Consider the following 13,217-nt stretch of genomic DNA (forward strand, 5'->3'; position numbering starts at 1 on the left):
CAGCCAATTAGGACGAAAGCTATAAGAAAGATGATGGAGCCAAGCATGTGGATGTATATCATTACTAGAATTTTTGAATGTTGTGACTTTACGCTTTGTGACGAAGAGCTTACAGACAAAGTAATCATAAGGCCGAGTCGCAAATCTGTCACTCTTACATCATGTCGGCGGTTCCTTTTCAAGGCTCGCCGCATCTTGCCGATTGCTTTCTAAATCTCCGAAATAATCAGTGTTATTACTTTGTGACTCGTCCGTATTTCTAAACCCTTCTTCCCGTGTCGGAACGCGACTATCCTGTGAAATATGTAGTTCTTGTATTACGTTTTGTCAACTGATTTTGTACTTCCGCATTTCTCTTTTGTGTTGATTTGCTTCTGGCTTTGTTTTCATTTACTACTTTCCTTACACTCCTCTTTGTTAATGAAGGCTACCGGTCCTGTGACATTCAGATCATCATCTCCCTTGGTCGATAAATTTGTTAATTAGTCTGAGAGTTCGGCTACTCTTTCCGGCAATGTGCAGACCTCCTCCGTGTGCCTTTCTGAAATAAGCTTTAGAGCATCTGCCTGTGTCGAAATCGTATCCGCTGTGTCCCGTAAGCCTTCCTGATTTTGCACAAGTTGCGCGACCGCATCGGTAGATGCAATAGAGTCGTTTCCAGCCTGCAAGGTTTCGTGATTTTCGTGCACAATAATCTGCAGTTCTTTCATGTCAGCTTCATGATTCTGTAATGTGTCTTCACGTCGCAAAGAAATAGGCTGAAAATGTTCACAAATGTATCTTCTTACATCTTCAGAAACTTTTTGATATTTCGATTCGATTTCGGGTGCCTCAGCGGTAAAATCTTCACGTATATGTTCAAGTGGTTGTTCAATTGTGTTAAATTTTTGGAGCGGTTGCAGTATTCGTTCCGCATTTTGTACCATCGTGTCTAACGTTTGAAGCTTTTGGTCTATTAGTTTCTGATTTTGTTCCATTTGTTTCACAACTTGCAACAACAATGTACTAATGTCTGAAACATGTTCCTTTGCGCTTATCGGCAGAGCATTTGTACCGGCAACATTCGCATTCTGAAAAGTAGAGAATGTATCTTGACTTAATTGAGGAAAGAGCGGTGACACAAAACCTGAATCTACGGTATTAGCAAGATTTTGTTCTGTCATTTCTTATTCCTGAGGCGAACAGTTACTGATCGATCGATCGACAACAGTTCCGAGCTAACTGATTGTTTCCATTTCTACACCGTTATTTACTGCCTGGTCTATGTCCCAATGCACAATTACAAAATTATTGTTTTGAATATTTTTCATTTCATTACAAGATGGTACTAACAGGGTACTCTCATCTTCACTGTAATTTCTCAATTTACATTCAGCCTAGTGTTCCGCTTGTCACACGCCATGATTGTCACACTATTTTGCACAATAACAGAATAAAACACAATTTGAAAAGCAAAAATAAGAAGACACTTGTCAACACGCCATGATTGTCACACTATTTAGCAAAATAACACAAGAAACACAATTTGAAAAACAAAAGTAAGAAGATACACTAAAATAGCACTGAAAATAATCAACATCTAATTGGTTGCAAATTCACATGCATGCCACAACTTCTTTGCTCATTACAATATTGTACGACAATAAGAAACTACAACTACAAAGGAAATTCTCTATACATTTACGCGTTAGCAGTGAACAATAACTAATTTCTAATTATGCACTAATTATTCTAACTACAAGAAAAATCAGAAGATTCCAGTGAGGTATCCTCGACTGAGGGGCGACAGGTGTAATTTCTTTATACATATATATTTTTTTTACTAATGCCGAAATGACTGACTAGGTGAAACTTCTAAATATAATTTTACTTGAACTGCTGAGTGCTTACTCCGCGTTCTTAAGGTGTTGAGTTATAGTCTCTATGAACAGAGCTATAACTTCCCTGCAAAGGTGTTTGCTTTTTAGTAAGCTTCGTCTAATTATTGCAATAGTATCATATTTCGTATAATTATGTTCACAATGTAGATCTGGTACTGTCTCGTATGTGCAAATCGATGATGCCATTAATACATTCTTGGTGAATTTTGATATGAAAGTTGTTTCAGTTGTGTGAAGTCAGCTGAGAATATATTTAAGCTTCTTATACATGTTATGTAAATCACTGTTACTTGAATTAACGGAAGTAGAAATTTGGCAATGACATTTATGAATTTTTGCAGATATTAGTTTAGATGTTAACGTTTTCATTTGTATGCTATGTTCGACATCACCATCTGATACAGCGTGACATTGAACTATGTGAAATAAAATCATCATAACTTCTGAACGGCTTGCGTTAAGATGTTCAGACGGCACAGTTGCCCACGTGGAATGATGGGAATTAGAATGCGCATAGGCACGCCGCTTGTTGTTGTCGGCCATTTTCACCTGAAATGTCACGCTATAGCGTGCCTGAGCGTAGAGCGCTTGTGGAGGCCTACTATGGGAGCAGTAATAACCCAGCTGCGGCTCAAAGAAAGTTTGCGACCGAATTCCAGCTGAAGACAACCGGTCAAAGTGCACTAAAAATCAAGAATTTAATTCGCAAGCTTGTGAGGACGGGTAGTGTTCGTGATGACATGTCGGTCGTCCAAGAGAAGTTAAAACGCCTGAAAACATTGAGAAGACACGCGATGTGTTTCAAACCAGCCCTAGAAAATCGATGAGACAAGCTGCACAACAGGAGAAATCAATTGTGAGACACTGCGACAAGTTGTTGTTGAAGGCCTGCATCTCTCCTCACACAAAATTCGACCCCATTAGCCATTAAGTACCTGGGCCATGGAACAGCGGTTGTGTATCGCCAACGCTATTGTCCACAGAACTGACGAACAGGACTGATGTGAATATGGTTCAGTTATCGAGGAAGCCCACTTTCATTTAGATGGGTTCGTCAATAAGCTAAACTGGCGCATTTGGGGGACTGGGAATTCGCATTTCTCGATCGAGAAGTCTCTTCACCCTCACAAAGTGACTTTGTGGTGTACAATGCCCAGTCACGGAATAATCGTTGCGATATTCTTTGATGGCACGGTGACTACCGAATGGTATGTGACGGTTTTGGGAGGTTATTTCATCCCTTTATACAAAGTGATCCTGATTTCGACAAGATGTGTTTCATGCAAGACAGAGCGTGACCCCATCAAAGCAGGAGAGTGATGTCCAGGAGGAACACTTTGTGGACAGCATTCAGGCTCTGTAGTATCCAGAGGCCACTGGCATGAGCCTCTATCGGCCGCCATATTCTTATATATGAACATATGCGACTCTTTTTCGTGTTGCTATATTAAAGACAAGGTTTACAGCAATAACCCCAAAACCACTGCTGCGCTGAAAACAGCCATTCAGGAGGTCATTCGTCTGCGTCACATTGTAGCCAATGATGACAGGCATATCGAACATGTCATAACCAGAATCCGATCATCTTTAATGACTTTTACATGCTGAATAAGGTCTGTGCACTCCGTAGTTTGTAACTAATTTACGTTTTTTCGTATATTTCAACAATTGTCACCCTGTGACTGGGCCTGACATATACATATTCAGTTCTAAACCGTACTATTAAGTGTAACTCGCATATATTTATGTTTGAAATAACATGTTTTAGATGTCAGTATACAAGTAAATAAACCAAATCTCTAGTACTGAGCAACTGCATCGACCGCCTCTCACCCCGAGATTGTTAAATTCGTATTACAGTCAAGTAACTCTAATGATAGTAAAAGGTGCTGTGAATGCTGTAGATACGTATGTGTATAGTTAGAAGTCGACATCCTGACACATTCCACGCTATTTTTTAAAAACAAATCTGAAGCGTACGTCAGCGTAGGTGTGTATCCTTAACCACATACGAATACTCTGGCTAATTACCTAAGTCTGTGAACTTCAAAACCATTTCCTCATTGTTATTATACACAACGTTCGAAAACTATGCCAGGTAACCGAATTTATTATTTAATATTAAGCATAATTATTACTACGAACCGGCAATACCACAGAAAATTTCCTGTACGCTTTACGTAAAAGGCGGTAAATAAATATAAAATACACACGAATATTTAGGAAATGTTAGTATCTTGATATGAGTAAAAACAGTTATATTTTCGTAATAAAATAAGTTATTTGTCAGCTGGAAGATACTTGTGATGCATTCAATATAAAATGCATCATCACATTACAGGGTGTAAACATGCTTCTAATACTAGGGAAACGTTCGTAACTCGGACCGCTCAGTTTTACGATATATCTCATTGAGCGTACATCAAAATATGTTTCATCAAGCTGTGATAAGGATTTTACAGGTTCAACCAAGAAACCAAAAAACAAAACAATTATTTATTTATTCGTTTATTTATTTAACCTGATCAGGTTGTGGCCTCCTGACAACTCTTACAATGGATCACAGGAAATAATTATTTCCTGAATTGTTGATAACAACATTCTTCAATGGCAGTTACACCCAGCTGTTTAGTATCCCATACTCACTGTGCTCGAGGTGAAACTCCACTCCGTTAGAATGGCGGAATGATAAGTGAAGCAAGATTCGGACTACACTACGTGAGAGGAATTGGGAAACTTTCATAGGAGGCACACATTAATGATTTCCGACTAAGGTGTGTAGCTCCTACCTTTGCTAGAAGAATGTAGTCCTCTTGAGACCGTTTGTATTTCACACTCTTATTCCTTGATATCACATGACTTGATATTTTGGAGAACTTTTTTCCGATGTAAATTATATTTCGTTCAAGTGTGTTAATTTTAGTATTTTGTCGATGATGCAGTTATCCATCTGCACAAATATTCGATCACTTCATAATGAGATTTAAAGTGCTGCAAAGATTGACATCTTGCTTTAAATGTACAGATATGCAAAGGTGTGGACTTCATAAAGCGCAGGAAAGTAGTATCCTATGTCTGCAACATTAACGAGTTGTTATTGGGACAATTCTACTCCAAATACCTCGATGTAACAATTTCTGTCATATCGCTTGTCTTGGTTGCCGAGTATCTTAGAGAGCGGCTGCATTTTGCAGAGTCGCGCACAGGACACGGGGCTGTTATGATGTGCTGTGGGTAGATCAATACGTGAAAGGCATTATTATGGAAGTGCAAGTGTTGCTACAAGTGCTGCTACAAGTGCTATTACAGTGAGATATAGAAATGATTTCATTGAAAAGGGGCGCAAAGAAGTAATTAAATATGAGCAGTGCTGCTATAACGTACTTGAGTATCCACTCGTTGCGTGTCGTACCGTACTGCATCAATTATCCGCGCCGTGTTCGGTCTCCCAGCATGAACTAATGTCAATGAGCAAATATTGGTTACCACAAAGGAGTGCAATCAAGTGCCAGTGTCTTGTAGCGAGCGTGAGAACGTGCGTTCGGTCATCGCGCATCATCAACAATCAGCCACGCCGCGACGGCTACGGGCACTCTGGTACAAGTGAGAACGGAATATTTGTCTTTATGAACAGTGTTATATTATTACTAGTGACAAGGAGAACTGGTTACACGTGACCCGTCCGACTGATGTATACAGATGACGTATTCAGACGTATTGATGACAGGGGTAAATACAAGAGGAGGAGGAGATTAGTGTTTAACGTCCCATCGACAACGAGGTTATTAGAGACGGAGCGCAAGCTCGGGTGAGGGAAGGATGGGGAAGGAAATCGGCCGTGCTTTTTCAAGGGAACCATCCCGGCATTTGCCTGAAGCGATTTAGGGAAATCACGGAAAACCTAAATCAGGATGGCAGGAGACGGGATTGAACCATCGTCCTCCCGAATGCGAGTCCAGTGTGCTAACCACTGCGCCACCTCGCTCGGTGGATACAGATAATCAAGAATGTTAATTGGGATAAGCACTTATGACTAAGAATGTAAACAGTGAAACGTTTCTCATCGTCTCAGAATATAGTTTCTCATACCAGACGTAGAAAAGTGTTGTGTATAAAGTTGAGTGCCTGCCCTAAACCCGCTTGGCTATTTAGATTCATAATTTCAGGCAAGCCAGCAGCAGTGTGGAGCAGAACAGTACGACAGCCGCGGCAGTATCAGGTACGTGGTGTGGACACGGTGCACGGGCAAGAAACGAGAAACGGTTTAAGGGACCCACACCATTTGTACCCCCGGTCGTGTTACACGGTCAGCTGTAAGTAAATTAGGCGGCAGACACCGTTTCATCTTGGGAAAATACAGTCATTTTACAAAAGGTACTGTCTATACAACACTTCTGAGTCCCATCTTACAATATTACCAAACGAGAAGTGGTGTTGTTGTCATCTTCAGTCTGAAGACTATAAGATGCACCTCTCAATACCACTCCGTCCTGTGGAAGCCTCTGCATTTCCAAATAACTGCTACAGCCCACATCCTTCTGAATCTGCTTATTGTATTCATCTCGCAGCCTCCTTCGACGAGTTTTACACTACACACTTCCCTCCAATACTAAATTCGCTGTGGTAGCGTTCTCGCTTCCCGCGCCCGGGTTCCCGGGTTCGATTCCCAGCGGGGTCAGGGATTTTCTCTGACTCGTGATGACTGGGTGTTGTGTGATGTCCTTAGGTTTAGTGAGGTTTAAGTAGTATTAAGTTCTAGGAGACTGATGGCCATATATGTTAAGTCCTATAGTGCTCAGAGCCATTTGAACCATTTTTTGAACTAAATTCTAATCCCTTGATGTCTCAGGATGTGTCCTATCAGTTGATCCCTTTTTTCAGTCAGGTTGTGCCACAAATTCCTTTTCTAATCATTTCTATTCAGTAACTCTTCATTAGTTACGTTATATATCCATCTAATCTTCAGCATTAATCAGTAGCTCCACATTTCAAAAGCTTCTATTTTCTTCTTTTTTAAAGCGTTTATCGTCCAAGTTCCACTTCCATACAGGACCACTCTCTAGACTAATACCTTCTGAAAGGGCATCCTAACACTGAAATCTATATTCAATGTTAACAAATATCTCTCCTTCAGAAACGCTTTTCTTGCCATTGCAGTCTACCTTTTATATCCTCTCTACTTCAGCCATCGTCAGTTATTTTCCTGCCAAATCAGAAAACTGATCTACTACTTCAAGTCTCCCAGACCCTAATCAAATTTCCTAACATCACGAGATTTTATTAGACCTGATTCCATTATCCTTATCTTGCTCTGGATTATGCTCATCTTATATCCTCCTTTCGATTCACTGTCCATTTCGTTTAACTGCTCTTCCAAGTTCTCTGCTGTCTCTCAAAGAATTACAGTGTCACCGACATGCCTGAAAGTTTTTACTTCTTCTCCCTGTACTTTAACTCGTACTCTCTTCCATAGCCACCGACCCTTATTACTGGCACCAGGTTTCTGTAGAAGTAGTAAATACCTTTTGCTCCCTGTATTTTCCGCCAGTTAGCTCAAGAATTTCAAAGACAGTATTCCAGTTAACAAAGTCAGAACTTTCACTAAGTCTAAAAATGGCATAAAAGTAGGTTTGCCTTTCCTTATCCCATCCTCTAAAGTAAATCGTAGTGTCAGTATCGTTCAATTGTTCCATTTTTCTGTAAAGAATTCGTGTTAGTATTTTGCAAACATGACTTATTAAATTCATAGTTCGATGCTTTTTCACATCAGTCAGCATCTGCTTTTTATTATGAAATTGCAATCATTACATTCTTCCTGAAGTCTGAGGATATTTCGCCTGTCTGATACAGGTTGCACACGAGATAGAATAATTCTGTCATGGCTGGCCTTTCCAAGGCTATCAGTAATTATGAAAGAATGTCGTCTTGTTCGGGCCCTTGTTTCGACTCTAGGTCTTTCAGTGCTCTGACAAATTCTTCACGCAGTATCATATCTCCGTCTAGTCATCATCATCGTCCTCTTCCCTTTCCATAACATTGCTTTCAAGTTCATCTGCCTTGTATAGACTCTCTATATACCCTTTCCACCTTTCAGCTTTCCCCTCTTTGGTTAGGACTGGTTTTCCATAAGAGCTCTTTATATTGGTACATCAGTTTCTCTTTTCTCCAAAGTTCTCCTTATTTTTCTCGTATGTGGTATCTGTCTTTCCCCTACAGAAATAAGCTTCAAAATCCTTTCATTTATCCTCTAGCCATTCCTGCTTAGCCATTTTGCACTTCCTGTCAATCACATTTTTCGACGCTTGTATTGTCTTTCACCTGCTTCATTTCCTATATTTTTAAATTTTCTGATTTCATTAAATTCAGTATCTACTATGTTATCCAATAATTGTTTCTATGCCTTGTATTTTTACCTATTTGTTCCCCTCCTGCCTTTCTTGTTTCATCTCAAAACTACCCCATCGTCTTGTAATGTGTTCCTTTCCCATGTTCTAGTCAATTGTTGCCTAATGCTTCCGACAACCTCTAATTCTTTGAACTTATCAAGGTCTCATCTCCTTGATTTTCTACCTTTTTGTAATTTCTTCAGCTTTACAGTTCATAAACAAAACTGTGTTCAGTGACCACTTCTGCCCCTTACAATTTAAAATCCGGTTCCGAAATCACTGTCTTACTATTATATAACCAATCAGAAATCTTCCGGTGCCTCTAGGTGTCTTCCACATTTACAGCCTTCTTTTATGATTTTGAAACCAGATAGTGATTGCAGTGATTAAATTATGCTCTGTGCAAAACTCTACAGGCAGGTTCTTCTTTCACTCACTTTCCCCAGTCAATATTGACCTACCACTTCTACTCCTCTAATTTTCCTACTATCGAATTCCAGTTCCACGCCACTATTAAATTTTCGTATCCCTTCACTATCTGAATAATTTCTCTTGCGTCTCCATTTATTTCTTCAGTATCTTCATTTCCTGCGCCGAATAACTTCTCTTGTCTCCTCATACATTCCTTCAATCTCTTCATTATTCGCGGAGCTAGATGGCATGTAAACTTGTACTGCTGTCGTAGGTGTCGCTTTGTGTCTATCTTGGCTGCACTACTGTGTTCACTATGCTATTCATAGTAGCTTACCCGCAGTCCTGTTTCCTTATTATTAAACCTACCTGAATTACCCCGTTTCAATTTGTATTTTTAACACTGTATTCACCTGACTAGAAGTCCTGTTTCTGCTGCTACGGAACTTCACTAATTCCCACTATATCTAATTTCAATCGATCCATTTCCCTTAATAAATTTCCTAACCTACCTGCCCGATTTGGGGATGTAACACTCCTCTCAACGATCAACATCAGTTTTGCTTCTCCTGATGACGTCATCCGGAGATCCGAATTGGTAGACTGTTTTATCTCCGGAATATTTTATCCAAGAGCATGCCATCATCATTTAACCATACAGAAGATCTGCATGCGTTCGGGACAAATGACGGCAGTAGCTTCCTCTTGTTTTCACTTGCTCCCAGTACCAAGACCGATTTGGTTGATGTTATAAGGCCAGATCTATTATTAATCCAGAGTTTCAATTATTCATACTGTATTCCGTGCAACTAATGATAAGGCAGCTGCGACTCTTTGGCAACCACATGTCTGTTTTGCCCTCAACAGATACGTTGTATGTGAACCTCCGGTATGGCTATCTGCATCGCTGTTTCCCTTTGTTAGGGACGACGGTGAAGACAGTGTACAGTGGCGTCCAAAGTATGTATGGAGATGTAAATAAGTATTAGCTGATAATCAGGGAATTAAATTCAGAGGAGAGAGCGTATAGGCGGAAAGAGTACACTGAAGGGCTCTATAAGGGGGTTGAAGATTTGTCTGATGTGATAGAAGCAGGAACTGGGGTCAATTTAGAAGAGATAGGGCATGCAGTATTATAATCTTAATTTAAGAGACATTTGAAGGACTTAAGAGCAAATAAGGAAGAAGGGATATATAAAATTCCATCAGAATGTCAAAAATCATTTGTGAAAATGGCAAAAAACGACTATTCACATTGGTGTGTACAATATATGAGTCAGGCGACATACCGTCTGACTTTGAGAAAAATATCATCCACACAATTACGAAGAGTGCAAGAGCTGACAAGTGCGAGAATTATAGCAGAAACAGCTCAACACTTCGTGCATCTAAGATGCTGACAAGAATAATACACAGAAGAGTGGAAAAGGAAAGTGGGGATGTGTTTTATGACAATCATCTTGGCATGAGGAAAGGTACAGCCACCGAAGAGGCAATTCTGTCACCGCTGTTGATAGTGGAAGCAAGACTAAAGAAAAATCAAGACACGTTCGTAGGGTTTGTAGACGGGGGAATGCTTGCGGCAATATAAAATGGTGCAATATGTTCGAAATTCTGAGGAAAATAGGGGTAAGCTCTAGGGAGAGACAGATAATATTTAATATGTACAATAGCCAAGAGGAAATAATAACAATGGACGACCAAGAGCGAAGTGCTCGGATTAAAAGGGTATAATACGGGGACGTAGTTTTTCGCTCGTGCTGTACAATCTCTACATCGAAGAAACAATGATGGAAATAAAAGGAAGGTTCAGGTGTGGAATAAAATTCAAGGTGAAAGAATATCAGTTATATGATTCTCTGATGACATTGCTACCCTTGTGGAAATGAAGAAGAATGGAATTAACAGTCTAATGAGTACAGAATATGGATACAGAGTAAATCGAAGAAAGACAAAAATATTGAGGAGTAGCTGAAATGAGAAAGTCGAGAAACTTAACATCAGAACTGAGAGCTATGAAGTAGATGGAGCTAAGGAATTCTGCTACCTCAGCAGCAAAAGACCAATGATGGACGGTGTAAGGAGGTCATCAGAAACAGACTAGCAATGGAAAAACGGGCATTCTTGGCCAAGAGAAGTATACTAGTACGAAACATTTGGGGAAGAAAATTCTGAGTATGTACGTTTGGGGCACAGCATTGCATGGAACTGAAACATGAACTGTAGGAAACGGAACAGAAGAGAATCGAAGGAGTCGAGATGTAGTGCTGCAGAAGAATGTTGAAAATTAGGTGGACTGCTAAGGTAAGAAATGAGGAGCTTCTACGCAGAATCGGAGAGGAAAGGTATATGTGGAAAACACTGACAAGGGAAGGGACAGGATGTTAGGACATTTGTGAAGACATCAGGGAATGACTTCCATGGTACTAGAAGGAGCTGTAGAGGGAATAAATGGAAGAGGAAGACAGAGATTGGATGAAGAGGTTGGCACAGGAGAGGAATTCGTGGAGCATCAAACCAGTCAGAAGACTGCTCCCCCCCCCCCCCCCAAAAAAAAAAGTTAGTCGTTTCTTACACTGATGTTGTAGTACGACTAGCCACCGCGAGGTCAGCAGGCTTTCCCGTCAACAAGAAAACAAAAACACTGTCAGTACATGCGGTATAATCTTTCGTTGATAGTGGTTACTGGAATTAAAACATTCTGTCTGGCAGGCTGTTGCCTATGTACACTGTGGTGGCAGCAGTCATGGTATAGCGATATGTACACATACGGATGTAGGTAGATCGCATAGACAAGGTATAAAGTGGCTGCGCGTTGGCAGAGCTCTATTTGCTCTCAGGTGATTCATGTGAAAAGTTTTCCAGCATGACTTTGGATGCGCAGTGGGAATTAACAGACTATGAACGAGGAATGGTAGTTGGAGCTAGACGCATGGGGCATTCCGTTTCCTAGATCATTAGAGAATTCAATATTCCGAGATACACAGAGTCAAGAGTGTGCCTAAAATATCGGATTACAATTATTACCTTTCACTACAGACAACGCAGGTCGTGGTCGATGGCCTTCACATAAAGACCAATAGCAGTGGCGCTTGCGTAGAGTTGCAAGACAAGCAACACTGCGTGAAATAACCGTACGATGAACTTATCATTTAGGGCAGTGCGGCGAAACTTGGCGTTAATGGATACAGCAGCGGCTGATCGACGCGAGTGCCTTTGCTAAAAGCATGTCATCGCTTGCAGCGCCTCTCCTGGGCATCGGACCGTATCGGTTGGAACATGGTCGACTGGAAAACAGTGACCTGGTCAGAAGAGTCCCGATACCAGTTGCTAAGAGATGGTGGTAAGGTTTGAGCCATGGACCCAAGTTATCATCAAGGCACTGTGAAAGTTATTGGTACCTCCGTAATATTGTAGGCTGTGTTTACATGTAATTGACTATGTTTTGTCGTCCAACTGAACTGATCATCGACTCTAAAAGGTTTTGTTCGGCTACTTGTAGACCATTTTCAGTCATTCCCAAACAACGAATTATGGATGGCTGTAGAGACAACGTGATTCGCTATTTCTACAAAGGCGTTTCAATGACCCGCTGAGTCCATGCCACGTCGAGTTGCTGCACTACGCCGGGCCAAAGCAGGTGGACATGAATTTATAAAGCATCACATAACGTTTATCACTTCAGTGAACAAAATGATTCACTGAAGTTCGTCCCTAATCTGCGGGAACGTCTTCAAATATGAATCGACAACTGCCTCGAATGCTCAAGGAGGCTCTGAGTTTATGAAACGAAATACTGGGCACCACAATTCTTCACGTCAGGCCTAATGCGTAGTATTATCTCTTACTTAAAAGAAATCATTAGTCACTGTATTAGCGTAGAATGAGTATCCAAATTTTATATAACACCATTTTCTTTTCCATTAAATTGTCATGACGAATATGTCTCTCTGTGCCCCCCTGTATACAAGTGCGCATTGTATTGACTAAAATGTCAGAGTGAGTGAACATTATTCATTGCCTCTGGTTGGAAATTAATGTTCCTCGACGTTAGCTTCATCACATACTACACAACTAATTTCTGGTCGAACAACAAGATAAGCAGACACTGAAAATGTTGGAATGAAAAGAAATTTTAAATCTCATCAAACATGGCAATCAGACAATTTCAGAGGCATAAGAAAGCAAATTTAATTCTTAATACAGAATGGCGGAGAACCAGAAGCAATCCGGAGTAGCGGGAGCAACTTCAACACCCGAGTACATAGGTCACTCAAGTAACGAGCACCTCACCCCAAAAGAGCAGAACAGACGGCACCACAAAACGAGCAGCACTCCTATACCCGCATCAGCAACTATGTCTTATTAATCCAGGGTAAACCGGCTGCATCGACATGAGTCCCAAGTATTGCCTACCAAGGCACCTCTACTGGCCACAGGCCGCTTAGACAGTCGTGCGCCCGTAATCTCTGAGAACAGCTAACCACTCGCCACATGTGCCTGTTGTTTCTCTCTCACTGACAGCGACCGACTGTCTGCC

General features: G+C 40.8%; 1 non-coding gene across 1 annotated transcript; it reads right to left on the reverse strand.

Moving 5' to 3' along the window:
• Positions 1-5,792: 5,792 nt before the first annotated feature.
• On the reverse strand, positions 5,793-5,865 carry Trnaa-cgc. Its single transcript has one exon. It is a non-coding gene; the product is annotated as a tRNA-Ala (tRNA).
• Between the last annotated feature and the right edge of the window lie 7,352 nt (positions 5,866-13,217).

The sequence above is a fragment of the Schistocerca piceifrons genome, chromosome 5, assembly GCF_021461385.2.
Source record: "Schistocerca piceifrons isolate TAMUIC-IGC-003096 chromosome 5, iqSchPice1.1, whole genome shotgun sequence".
Classification (NCBI taxonomy): Eukaryota; Metazoa; Arthropoda; class Insecta; order Orthoptera; family Acrididae; genus Schistocerca; species Schistocerca piceifrons.